The 14622-nt window shown below is 40.1% G+C and overlaps 1 long non-coding RNA gene across 1 annotated transcript in view; it reads left to right on the top strand.

The window, feature by feature from the left end:
• LOC142070887 (uncharacterized) overlaps positions 1-13092 on the top strand; it is an 86453-nt gene extending 73361 nt beyond the window's left edge. Inside the window, exons 2-3 of the long non-coding RNA XR_012666802.1 lie at positions 5076-5131; positions 13011-13092. This is a non-coding gene — a long non-coding RNA (uncharacterized LOC142070887). The remainder of the gene's footprint in view (positions 1-5075; positions 5132-13010) is intronic.
• Positions 13093-14622: the final 1530 nt, after the last annotated feature.

The raw sequence follows: 14622 nt of genomic DNA on the forward strand, positions 1-14622 counted from the left end.
TGGACTCATTTTTAGGTAAAGTCCAGTCCCTTTAGCTTTTTTCTTTAAACACCACAAGCCACACCAGGCCGTCAGCACCTGAAGCAAGTAAAAGCAATTCCTTTATGAAGTCCCTGCCAGATATTTGCTTTGCCAGGCTCTTGGAGATAAAAAAAGAAAGCTGCTAGTGAATAACTTAAAGCAGTGTGTCCCAGTGAAAAGCATCACACATGAAAGAGATAAAGAAATGAACTCAATGTTGTTTTTTCCTGATGAAAAAGCAGATTGGATCTTAGGGCTTTTTAAAAACCAGAGCACAGGTGATCATCATTTGTTCTGTCAAAAGCATTTTCAATGACATGACTGGAACAATGCAACTGTGATTGCAAGGATCAGCATGGATTGAAAGATACCCACAGTATTTATCAAAAGGATATTTATAGTGCTGCTCATGAAGTTCACTTTTCTAAACCGACATACAAATACCAGGACAAATTCAAAATCAGTGACTCTCTGCTGGGTTCTGAATTTGCCATGCTAATTAGCTCTCACGAATGGAGGCTGAACAAGCTGGTTCAAAAGTTATCAAAATGAAGTCAAATCCAAATGCTGAAAAGGCAAATTGAGATAGTTATCATTGTGAATTTGGATGTGAAGCACCAGAGATTTTGGAGGGCAGCCATGACTTTGATCTTGCACAAATTGTTAGCAATCAACAACCTTGCATCCCAATAGTTCAGAGGATTACATGTTTTAAGCTATTTCCAGGTTGGACAGCAGATGATTTATAGTGTTGTAAAATGACAGAAAGGACTTTTCCAAAACTTCATGTAACCAGCTAAGAAAAAAAAAAGATTTAACAGAATTTAAAGAAATTCTTATGGCAGCCAATTCACAACTTGTGACAGTCTTTCATATTTTTAAAATTGTTTATTCTGGCAAAAAATCTTAAGCATCCAAGCATAGGAATGAGCCTACCTGATGCTAAGCAACAAGATCAGCTTCTCGGATATGGATGGAAGCAGCCATCTTGGTGCCTCCCTTATCTATGCAGACACTGAATAGTGCAGGGATTGTGTGATGTGGCAATATGCTACTGAAGAAGCCAAGAGTTCAAGGGAAGAAGAGTATCCTAATGGGAAACTCATTCTCTAAAGCCTAACGTGGAGAGAGGGAGGGGAAAACAGATGCAGGGCACACACTGAAAAGTTAGTTCTACCCATTAATGATTCACTATCAGGACACCTGCCTAGCCTCAAACTAGGCCAAAGTGGGACTTAGGGCTTGTCTTCACTGCAAAGTTCACTTGAGTTATAGCTCAAGCGTTGTCCCTAACTCAAGTCCTGTCAGCACACAAAATCCCTTAACTCCGGTAGTTCTTTTAACACAAGTTGGCTGGCCTGTCAGAGGGTAGAGGCTACAGCTCGAATTAGCACAACTTGTCAGCTACTAACACAACCACATTGTGACAGGATGCAGGCTAGCTCAACTCGAGTGCTGCTAGTCCTCCAAAGCCTTCCCACAATTCCCCTCACGTACCCAGAAAGAACAGACAAATTATCCCACAATTCAGTGGGGAAACAAAGCACAGGGTGGCTGAACTTCCTGGAGTGCAAAGAATCATGATATATCTTAGTGCCATACATGAGTGAGTACAATGCCAGTGTGGACACAGCCACTCACGTGTTATTTTGCAGTGTGGCTACTCTCCCTTAAGCTAGGCTAATGCAAGAGGAGTAGCAAGTTAAATCTGCAGTGAAGACAAACCCTTAAGGGCTGCATAGGCCTTGTGCTGACCCTCTTCATGGACTGAATTTCACCCATAGTGAATGAAAATGTTTCTGAAATATATTAGCATATTTTCTCCCAGAAAAAGCCAAGTTGTAGGTCGTTACAATACCAGACAAAAATGGGATAGGACACTGTTCCCTGGCTCACATTTAAGAATAAGCCGTTCTTGCCTTACTCACTGGGACTACTCCCACAAATAAAATGAATAGAAAACTAAGGTGGCCACTACAGCAAAAAATTTTGGAGTATGTTAATTTTATTTTAAAGACACACTGTATAAAAATTCCAATTAATTTTTTAATAAGTGATCACATTAGGACATGATCAGGAGTTCATGCTCCATAAAATCAGGAATCAGTCACTAGCTATGTTACATTTTCTTGGTTATAATCCTCTTGATGTAAGATTGGGAAAGCAGAATACCTGAAGTGTCCTGCTCCTGCCTTTCTCTAAGCAAATAGTCCTCTATCGTACTCCTGGATGTGGAAGGCTTTTTCATACTTCAGTCCCAGCTTCAGGGACAACTCTCTATATTTTTTTCTGATCCATGATAGAAAAGGATAAATCTATTTGGATAAAATTACTGTCTATAGCCTTTAGTAAAAGTCTGTTGTTCTCATGACATTTCATTACAGTTTTGGAGGCTCAAGAGATTCAGGTAAAATTCAGCGAGCTCTCTCTCTGAAGGACGCTGGAGTTCAGAAAGGTGGATTTAAAATGACTCAGAGAAAGAGTTGGCAAGGTCCCATGGAAAGACCAATGAGAAAGAAAAGGAGCCGAAGGGGGGCTGGCAGTTCCTAAAAGATGTAATACTAGAAGCTCAACATCAAGCTATTCTGATGCAGAGGAAAGATAAGACGAGCCACAGGAGCCCAATGTGGCTGCTCAGGGAGTTTTTTAGCTACCTAAAAATGTAAAGAAATCCATACGGGAAATGGAAGGAGGGGCATGTCACCAGGGAAGTATACATGGGAATATCGGGAGTGCGTAGGGACAAAATCAGGAAAGCCAAGGCAAAGAATGAGTTACAGCTGGCAAGAAATATTAGAGAGAACTAGAAGGGGTTCTTCAAATATGTCAGACAAAAAAGAAAGATCAAGGACGGTGTGGGTCCGCTGCTCAATGGAGAAGATGAGCTGGTAATGGAAGATGATATGAAGGCAGAGCTGCTCAGTGCCTGCTTTGCTTCAGTCTTCTCACAAAAAATAACATGTGACAGGACGACTAGCAAAGTTACCATAGACAATAAAGGGGAAGGGATGCAGACTGGGATAAGTAAAGAACACGTCAGAGATCTTCTGACCAATTTGAATGAATTCAAATCAGCAGGGCCTGATGCTATTCACCTGAGGGTACTGAATGAATTAGCTGATGAAATCTCGGAGCCACTGGCAATAATATTTACAAACTCATGGATGACAACAGAGGTCCCAGAAGACTGGAGAAGAGTTAACATAGATTTCGTCTACACTAAGGGGGAGATCGATCTAAGTTATGCAACTTCAGCTATGTGAATAACATAGCTGAAGTCGACGTACTTAGATCTACTTACCATGGGGTCCACGCTACGCAATGTTGACGGGAGACGTTCTCCCATCAACTCCCCTTGAGCTTCTCGTTCAGGTGGAGTATAGGAGTCGACGGGAGAGCGATCTGCAGTCGATTTAGCGGGTCTTCACTAGACCCCTAGTGCTTATCTTTAAAAAGGGTGGAAAGGAAGAGCTGGGGAACTGTAGGTCAATAAGCCCCACTGATACCTGGGAAGCTAATAGAGCAATGTATAAAACATTCAATTTGTGAATACCTGGAGGACGAAGGGGTAATCCCTAGCAATCAGCATGGATTTACCAAGAACAAATCATGCCAAACTAGCTTGATTTCCTTCTTTGACAGGGTAACTGATTTGGTGGATGGGGGAATGTGGTGGACATAATATACCTGTACTTCAGCAAGGCTTTTGCACAGTCCCACATGACATTCTGATAAGTAAGCTGGAGAAATGTGGGCTCGACAGAACTACCATTAAGTGGTACATAATTGGTTAAACAACCACAAACAGAGTAACTATTAATGGAATGATGTCGGATTGGAGGGAGGTCACAAGTGGGGTTCCACAGGGATCTGTTCTGGGTCCAGTATTGTTTAATATCTTTATTAGTGACCTGGATGTAGGAATAGAGAACATACTGATCAAATTTTCAGATGACACAAAGCTAGAGGGGGTTGCCAATACTTTGGAGAAGACAGCCAAAATTCAGAGGGATCTTGATAAATTGGGGAACTGGGCTACAGACAACAAAATGAAATTCAACAAAGATAAATGTAAAGTTCTATAATTAGGGAAGAAAAAACAAATGCACAAATACAGAATGGGGGAAAACTGGCTTGGCAGCAGCACTGCTGAGAAGGATCGGGGAGTTATGGTGGATCACAACCTCAACGTGCGTCAGCAATGTGATGTTGTTGCAAAAAAAGCAAATGCAATTTTAGGTTGCATTAACAGAGGCATAGCATTCAAGTCATACGATAGTACCACTCTAGTTGGTACTGGAGCACTATGTCCAGTTTTGGTTACCAATGTATAGAAGGGATGTAGAGACGCTGGAAAGGATCCAAAGGTGAGTGACAAAGATGATCAAAAGGATGGAATGCAAGCCATATGAGAAAGGCTGAAGGAACTGGGTATATTTAATTTGGAAAAGAGGAGATTAAGGGGGGATATGATAGCAATCTTCAGATACTCGAAAGGCTGCCATAAAAAAGATGGAGAAAAGTTGTTCTCTTTTGCCACAAACGGCAGGACAACAGGCAATGGGTTCAAACTACCGCATAGCAGATTTTGTTTAAATCTCAGGAAAAACTTCCTAACTGTAAGAACAGTAGGACAATGGAACAGACTACCTCAGGAGGTTGTGGAAACTTTTTCACTGGAGGTTTTCAAAAGGAGGCTGGATAGCTGCCTGTCTTGGATGGTTTGACACAACAAATCCTGCATCTTGGCAGGGGGTTAGATTAGATGACTCTTGTGGTCCCTTCTAACCCTATGATTCTATCTGAAAATATGAGTGTTTTTGAGGATCTGCTATTATAAATCTTCCTGTTGAGTGGTGTATGTGCCACGTATATTTCTGGAGAAATCTCAAACAGAAGAATGATTTGATCAGCATCCCAATCAGATACAGCACACTTGGTGTGTTTGAGCTGGGGAGCTAATGGATGGAGGATACTATATTTGGCCAACAAAAAATGTACATACTTTTTCCTTGTCTACAAGAACTACTCTCACATTGATTTTTCCTCATTAGGGTCCTGTGCAGAAGTTTGGGCGATGCAGCCAAGACATTTATGGGATCATTCTCTGGTAAGAATAGATATGGCTTTTTCTGATAATGTACACGCTAACCATTAAAAAAAAAAAAAAAAAAAAGATAGCCTTGAAACCAAAGCTTTTTACAAAATACAGATTTTTATCAACTCTGTCATAGCTGAGGTTAAATATTTTATGGAGCTAAATAAAAACCTCAGACTTCTCCACTTTCATATTACAGGATGCAGTAAAAGCCTCTTTTAAGAGCCTGATTCTGTAAGATGCTGAATGTCTCCCACGAGGTGCGGATACCCTTAGCCTCGCAGTGACTTCTCCAGTAGGAAGCAAGGGCACTCAGCACCTTGTAGGATCAGGCCCTTAAGCAGCTAGATAATTTGACAGACTGCTTCAAAATGGAACGTGCTACACAAATAATATAATATTTCAAAAGCAAGATTATTATTCCATTAGAGAAAAAGGCTCTGCTGAGGACCCACAGATGTTCAATTTCTGAGGAGACTGAGGCCCAAATTCAGCAAAGGCACTTAACCCAGTGCTTAAATTTAAGCATGAGCTTAAGATCATCCTTACTCAGAAAAGCACTTAAGCACATGCTTAATTCCATTGATGTCTGTGGGATTTAAACACAAGCTGAAATGCTTTGTTGAAGCGGAGCTTTGAATATCTCAGGCCAAAAGGACATTGAAACCGTGCAGGACTAAGCCATGGAAATGGCACAATTAAGCTAGTAAGCTCATTCTATGGCAGTTAAACAAGGAAGACTCACAGCAGATCATTCTAGTAACTAAGAAAGTGGCTGAACTATTTAACGGAGATGCAGTTGAGACTAATATCACCACAACTCATTCCCTGCAATTTTTTAAGTGCCCTTTTGAAAATTAAAGCTCTGGGGCAGGGGCACAAAACCATTATCTCTCTTGCAGACATTGAGAGGATTATCTAATAATGAGAGAAATCTATTAGACTTGGAAGCAAGAACTAGCTGAAATAAATCAAGTGATAATGATAAATTCGGTTCTCTAATTATAGGTCACACCAACAGCGCATGGAATTTTACAGGGTGTTTCCTGGCAGCTTTTTCCTATCTCTTGTTGGAAGTATTCAGTCATATCCTCAATTCAATCACTCCCCTTGTACTCATGCATCATTACCTTAAATTTTAAGTAAGGGTGGGATCCTTTGAGGTGGTGATTATATTCCTCCATATCTAATGAACACAGGTACAGATATAAGTTACTTTTTATAACTACTGACAATAAGAGGCAGGCCCGCCGACAGCAGTTCCGGGGCCCCTGGCCAGGACGGTCCCTAAGGGGAGCGGGGCCCAGGGCAGAAGTGATGAATCCGTCACTTCCGGAACTGACCGCGCTAGCCAATCACCCTGGCCCGCAGGGCCCCCCAAAGTGTGGGCCCTGGGGTGGTCACGCATGCCTAGGAGCACTGCGGCCTGCCCGGGCAATTTAAAAGGGCCTGGGGCTCCCAACTGCTGCTACATGGTAGTGGGAGCGGTTGGGAGCCCCCCGAGCCCTTTTAAATCACTCGGGACCCTGGGCAATTGCCCCCTTTTTCCCCCCGCCATCAGCGGGCTTGCTAAGAGGGTGCAATTCCTCCCACTGATTGGTGCTCCAATCACTATACATAATGTACAGTGAATCAGAAACTTCTGGTAGGTGTCAGAACATTCTCCATATCTCCATATCTTCTCCATATCTTTGAAGATTCATCCATTACCTGTTTCCATTCTTCAACGGTAGGGTTATGCCTGCAATCCCTACTCAGGCAAAATTCCTGCTATCATCAGTAGGAATTTTGGTATATATGGACTGAAGGACTGGAACATAAAATAATATGTGGAGGGACAGGATCAGAAGATTGGGGATATGAGGTGCTACCTTTCATGGCAAAGTTACGAATTCAGATACAAGCAATGTATATGATATGTGAAGAGTGGAGAACACAGAGCAGGGCTTAATAATATTTAACTGATGTTAAATGCTACCTCCAGGAGCTCCAAAATCCTATTGTTGCAATTATTGATTCTCTCTCTCCACGAGGCAGATCTCAGTACATTGTGTACTGAGGAAATGTTCTGGTAATGGCATCCTGAAATATTTCAAAGCAACTGGGGAAACTAAGAAATGGGCATGACTCAGCACAAATTTGCATGAAAATCATTGCAAATATCTAAATAAAACTGAAGGAAGCACCAAAGTGACATAAACAATAATGCCATCAGATAAAAGGATCCAAAAAAAGGTTAAAATGAATGGTGAGGGTCAAATTTCTAGTCAACCTCATGTTGCTCTTTGCCACTTTTGCATGCACAATTGATGGCACCCACATATTTCAGACCAAACCCTGCCCCAGCTTCCCTCCCCCCTGGGCACAGGGATCCTCACCAACAGGCAAACTAGTGAAATTCTGCAGCTCTGGGGCTATAGATTTGGGGTACTCATACGGGAAAGGGTGTGTGTTTGGGTGTGCACTTCCTACTGTGTGGATCCATTGGTCATTGTTCAAAATGGAAAGGAGAAGCCAGAACAGGGAGAGGTGCTGCAGCCAAAGAGATATAGTAGAAGCCACAAGGCAGCTTTGCTACCATTCTCAGGCCTTTGAAAGCAGAATTCAGCCTCTTACCCCGCCACTCCTAGTGCACAATTCTGGTACTTGGGCTGTGCATTTGGGAATGATTTAACCTTTTGTGCAGCTGAAAGTATGTTTGCACCTGCAAAACAGGAGTTCAGTGATCAGCTACTCCAATTTGCACATGAAAGTGGATAGTGCATGGACAAAGAGTTCAGACCCAATTTATGGATGCAAATAGTTGTGCATACAAAGTTTGGATAGCTGAACATTTGGCACTTACAATTCACTTTTTTTTTTTACACACAATATGCTTTTTGAATGAAAAAATTACATATTGTATAATTTTACATTCCTTTCTTACAGTGAGGCAGATTTAGTAAGGGTCCTTGGAACATAAGTGTACAGATATCTGAGAATTGTAGGAAAGATCAAACTAAACCTTTAACAGAAACCTTTTCCATTTAATCAGAAAGGAAACAGTATAAACTTCACATTTCCACACTCACACATTACTGTAGACATAAAAATATTCCCAGGGGATAACGCAGTCAGAAATCACTTACTCAGGGGGATATGAATGATGACTTCAATAGAAGATGGACATAAATTTTAATTAGTTGGTTATTTGATCTTATGTTGTTAGTGATGGTGGATCTCAAAAGGGAATTAACTATGCTTAACACTGAAATTGCTTAGAACCAAAACACACTGCAAGGTAAGTTAGATTCCACTAAATTAAAAGAAACTTTGGAGCAATTGAAGAAACAATAAAATAAATACAGCAATTACAATTACCAAACAAAAAATGCAAGAGAGATCAAATTGACTATGGGTATAACCAAGTTTATCCCTGGCTTAATCAGACCTGCCATGCATTGTCTTGCAGAACAGTGAGAAATTTCAGTGTTCTCTGGAACACTTTCTAATGATAGAGACATAAAGCAATTTAGGAACAGAAAAAGGTTGTCTGGAACACATTGTGTGCAGATTTTTGTTTTAGTTTCCATCTTATTCACCTCATATACCACAAATAAATAATAGTGTCTCTTGCATCTATTTGCACACTTTACTTCACTTGTTTTCCCAAGTAATTTCTTCCAATATATTTGTTAGAGATGTTTCACACAGCGGGTAAGCACTCAGAGTTAACAGACCAAATTCTGCCTTTTTACTCCTGTGCAAATCAATAGGGTTACCTGCATTTAGCTGAAGGCAGAATTAGGTCATATATCCACAAGTTTTTAGATCCCCTGCCAGGATGAAAAGAAATCCTTATCAGTTCTATCAATACCATTCATTGTTTTGAGATTGACTCTCCTCTTACTCCTGGTTTACACCTTTTGTACATTGTTCCATTGAATTTCAGGTAATTATACTAGCATTATGTGATGTGAGAAGAGAATTAGACCTTTTGAAAATATCTATGACATTGCACATCACAGCCTAAACCATTTTCTAAAACAATCCTTATACAAGTTCACACAATTATTTTTACCCTTTAGGTAAACAAACATTTAACAAGGAAAATCCAAAAAAGCAGTGTAGACAATTGACAAGTAATAAAGATCTTCCAGGTCAGATTAATGATAAAGAATAACTAAGGATTTACTTGGAAATTTTGAGATAGTCAAATCAGCAGGTGCAGTTAATATGTATTCTATGGGGTTAAGGGAATTCACTAATCATCCTACTGAACCACTGACAAATGTGCCATAGGAGGACAGGTCTGGATATAGACTATTTCCCTTACCTGACGCTTAGAACATGCCCATCCTCTCTTTAAACCTCTTCCCTAGTTTTCTCTTGCCTTCCATAGCAAATGGAATCACGTACACATCCTAGCTCATGTAGACCTTTCTGCTTATATACTTTTTTCCCCCTTCACTCTGCCCAAGTGGCAAGACCATCCAGCCCCCTTCAGAACCTTCTCCCATGCCCACTGCATAGCCTTCTTTTATGGTAGACCCATACCTAAAACCTGCTCCCTGACCTGCACCATCATCCTCCATCAAGTTCCTCTTCCAAACACATTTTTACCATAGGACCTAAAAAGTCTAGTCCTCCTCTCGAATAAGTGTGAGCAAATTAGAGTCTACATAATCTGGAGAGGTGGGGGGAAAGATCTGTGAAGAACAATTATAAAACTAATAAGAGTCATACTAAATTCCACTGTTCAATCACTTTATATTTTTATCACATCCCCTCTCCCATCTTAGGTCCTGATCCTGCAAATACAAACACTTTAAGTCAGTGGGATGACGTACCTGCTTGCAGGACTGGAGTCTTGCAGTATAAACTCTTGAAGGTAGGGATGTTGTCTTTATAAAAATCTGCAAAGAAGCTAGTGCATTGTTGGCACTACATGTACATACACATATGCTCAGATAAATAAATTAGTAGTAATGATAATTAATAACATTGGAGAACTAGGAATGCATTAGAGGAAAACAAAATGTGCTACCAATCTCCACTTAAAATAATTGAGATATAACCTGGCTATTATAGTTTAGTATGTAAGACTTCAATCCCTAATAAAATAATAGAACAAATGTTAAGAGAAAAAAAATTTGAGCGCATATGGAGGATAATAGAAACATTATAAATAAATAGCATGAGTTTATACAAGACAAAGAGTTAAAAAGAATACACCATGCCAAATGAACTTGATCGCTAGTTTTGGTCAAATTAATGGATGATCATATTTTACATGTATTTATATTGCACAGAGCCTTTCATCTTGAAAGAGTCCAAAGTTCTTCACCAATTCATACAGAAAGTTCCAATGAAGTGCATTTATATCTGGACTGGAAATTATCCAACTGTCTCATAGCATGTGACATAAAAGTGGAATGGAAAGAGGTAAATTTTAGTGAAAAGATAGCAAGGAAAACTACTCCTCTGGCAAAAATTGGCATGATGTTTTTAGGGCAAGATTTTCAAAGAAAGGTACATGCACAAAAGTATGTGTGCCTAACTTTGGATAATCAAGCTCTTAATATTCATGCAGGGCAGTTAGGAGCTGTGTTTTTAAGGTCTCATCCAAAAGATAATCTTTCTATGAAAATGGTAGAAATCTTATCATCCCTTGAGACATTGAAAACTGGATGCAGCCCTGAAGAATATACTTGAGGAATAATCCTCTATTGGCAGTGAAATACATTAGATGGCCCAATAGATTTTTCCATCTCTAATTGTTATGTTGTAGTTGTAATTCAACTTGTGTCATTTGCCTGAAGGGAAGAAGACATCACACATACACTGCTCCAGGGAGAGGAGAAGGATACAGTATTTCAGTGGATACAATATTTCAGATACTATTATTCCTATTGAGTTCCTCTCAGATTATGATTACTATGATTAGTGTTGTCGGGAAAGGTTTATCATCATTTGTGTTCCTATCTCTTCAGTAATATCATTGTGGTATTAAATTTATCCTACAAAAGGTATTTGTTTAAGACATTTCTTTTCCATTGTTACTCACACAATAAGTGTATGCACTGAGTTTCTAGAAGTCTGCACCAAAAAACAACTTAAGCCCAGAATCACATTTCCTCCTCCATCCTGCCTTAATTCCTCTATTGAAACTTTTTGCTGACTAGCTGAAAGGGCCGTTCACTCACTTTGCAAAACCCAATATGTGATTTATTCCCACATTTCAAAGGAAGAATGGGAAGCTTTTAAATCTCTACAAAGGAACCAAGAAATAGTGATCAAGCTCAGCTGACAAGGGGACAGATGTAGGAGTGATGAGTGAATTCTAAAAGACTCCTTAAAATTTGGATCAGTGAAGACAAGTGTCATCAAGGAACAGAATTTTTATTCTCCCCAGAGCAGCACTATTTGCCTGAACATAAATGTGACAACTCTTCTGTTGCCTTTTAGTAATCAAAAAGCACATAAAAATTCCAGGCCAGGGGGAGGTGGTAGAGAGAGGCACACACTACAATGGGAGGCTCAAACAACAAATGGAATCTCAAACCATCTCAATCCCTTTATTATGCAGATTTCCTTTATAGTTTCCAGTTCTAGAATTCTTTACCAACTCAAGGTACATGTTACTACTTGTGCTATAAGCCCGTCTATGTTTTATTCTAGTACTGTAATGTCTATGTTATGGTACACTCACCATTAGAGCACCCCCTTGCATCAGGATATGTTGCAGAAATTGGCATCTCTTGCACCACCTGGAGGTCATCTATCTCTGTGCATAATTCAGTTATCTGGATGAGAAGAGTCTAAGACCGACTCCTTTCAGGGCAACAATAGCCCAAACTATTAGTAAGTGTCTATCAAATCTACCCTTTCCTGTGTTCCATCTTGAATCTCCTTCTTCTGCCACTCCAGAGTCTTCTCCCTTAGCCCTGATGCCTTCCAGTCTCGCCTTCTGGCTGGGAAGCAACAAATTAGGTACATCTATTGCACCTGTACTGTAAATGATTACTAACCCCTTTCCAACCCACGATGAGGTGGCACCTCATCACAATCTATATTTTTAGAACAATTTCTCATAGAAACCTTCCAAATTCTTGCAGAATGATTTTCTAATTGCATTGTCAAAATATGAAATACACAGACGGGTTCTCTGTTATCTTCTTTAATAGCAATCTTGAGCCACATTTTGGTTCTTCACACTTTTAAGCACGAATTTCATTATGCAAGATACTTCATTAAACACATATTGGGCCCTATCTTGCCATAGAATTTTAAGAAGAATCTCCCACCAATTTCATTGGAGAGTTCCATTTAGATGCAATTACAAACTGAGGGCATGACATGGCCCACTGAGATATAACCCCGATCTTGCAACCTGAGTAGTACAGGTGGACTCCTGTGGATGTGCCAGGTCTCACTGACTTCATTAGGACTCTGTGCAGGTGCAAGATCCTGCAGATCAGAATGCAGGATCAGAGCCAAAATAGACAGGTATAGGGCCCAAAACTTTAAATTCAACTCCCCATTACCCTACATCTTGCATAGTCATTTACACCAGTGCAAAGTGGGTGTAAAATGTTACCAACAATTACTGTTACCTAACCTGGGAGATATGGGTATGGTCCTTGTATAGAAATGGTTGAGAACCACATGGGTACATATACACTGTGGCTAGGAGGTGTAATGCCCAATTTGGCTACACAGAAATGAACTAGCTTTGATCAAGCTAATAGGCTAAAAATAGCTGTATGGCCACAATGGCTCGGGCAGGGCTTGAGCTAGTCACCTCAGTATGTATCTAGGATCTTGGACCTAAGCTCAATGCGAGCTGGGAATTTGTCCTCCCAGCTGCAGTGTAGATGTAGCCATCAATTCTCAATCTTTTCTATTCCAGGAACATCCCCAGGACAACAGAGCGGTCATGACTCCCAGAGGAGGGCAAGAGTAACTCAGTATTGGGCATAATGATGGCTAAGTAGTAAGTATGGAAGTATTCTCAGTATTGAGTTTTCTTCCAGACTGTGGGCTCATAGACAGTCTTACTTTGTGATGGGCCAACATAATTTATAGGGTATTCTATTTCAGCTAAAAAGAAAGTCTGTTCATCAAGCACTGGCATTTTCAGCTACAAACATTTTCTGCAGATACTGAGCTTACAATATCTTTACCTGAGGCTTGGGAAAATATAGATAAATATTACCATAAGCTTTCTGAGAGTTATGTTTACATATCCTGTAGAACTGGAAGCAGTTGTTGTCCATAAACTTTTGCTATATTTGCCCATGGAAAGTATTAGTTGAGCTACTTATTTTAAAACTAATTTACATTCATTATTTCTAGTAACAAGCAAATGGCATTGCTCTCTACCAGAAGCTGGCCAGGTTTAGGAAAATCATGTAACCTGAAGATGTGGCCAGCTTTCTTTTTCACTAAAATAAGCTAGCCTTACAATAAACAGTTGTTCTGAACAATGGCAAAATACAGACGTTCTCTGTTGCTCTGCCTCCCTTATTATAATTTTTGAGATTATATAATGACAAGTGTCAAAAGACCCCCCAAATGAGATCAGTTTGTTTTGGTTTCTTGAGAATAATGGAAAACCAATTTTAAAACTGTACAGGTATGTATTTGCTCTGGAAATTCTTGAGCATCCATCCAATTAGGGAACAGAAAACATACCAGGTCACTTATCTGCTCATTCACAACTAAGCAACACAGTCCCAATTTTGAATAGCCACAACATTAAAAAATAAAATTGTTGAATGAAATTGAGTAATTAATACATTTAAGAAACTCACAAAAAAGAGACTAAATTCATTAATTAAAGGGGTCACTACAAATGTTTTGGGGACTAAACTGTGCTTGCAGCATTTGGCTTTTAGTAAGGACCCCGGGGGGGTGGCGCTGTGCTATAGAGAGGCACGATCCTTGTGCTCCTCTGTTGTGTTGGGGAAAGCACAGAAGGGAGAAACTCACTTCATTCTGTGGAAGGCTGTGGTATACTCCTCCTCTTTGCAACCTGCTGTTTCTGCTGGCTACCACATCAGGGTGGGACGACTGTGGCTCCACCCCCTTGCTCTTAGAGGAGCATAAGCCCGGCTCTCACTGGGGCTGCAAAGAGACATGAAGAGGCGTGAGAGCGTGTTTTCCCCTACTCCCCATCACAGTAATATCAAGCAACATTAAACAAAACAGAAATCTTAAAACACAAGGCAAGAGAAAATAAGAGAGAGATCTTTCAGTTACATAAAGGAAAGAGTCTTTCCCCTCCCCACCCCCAAGTGTGATTGGAAGAAGACAGACAGGTAGAATGAGAAAAATACAGACAGAGACACAGAATATACCCATTACAGTATCTGCATGGAATGCTTTATAAGCTTGCTGGTTAGTTGTGAGATTCCCAAGAGTGAAGATCTATAGAGGATTCTTACCTTTGGAAAAGAACAAAAACACAGAATAAAGGCCTTAATCTTATAACCCTCAATCTAGCCAGCTAAATCCCCAAT

This window comes from Caretta caretta, chromosome 2 (genome assembly GCF_965140235.1).
Source record: "Caretta caretta isolate rCarCar2 chromosome 2, rCarCar1.hap1, whole genome shotgun sequence".
Lineage (NCBI taxonomy): Eukaryota > Metazoa > Chordata > Testudines > Cheloniidae > Caretta > Caretta caretta.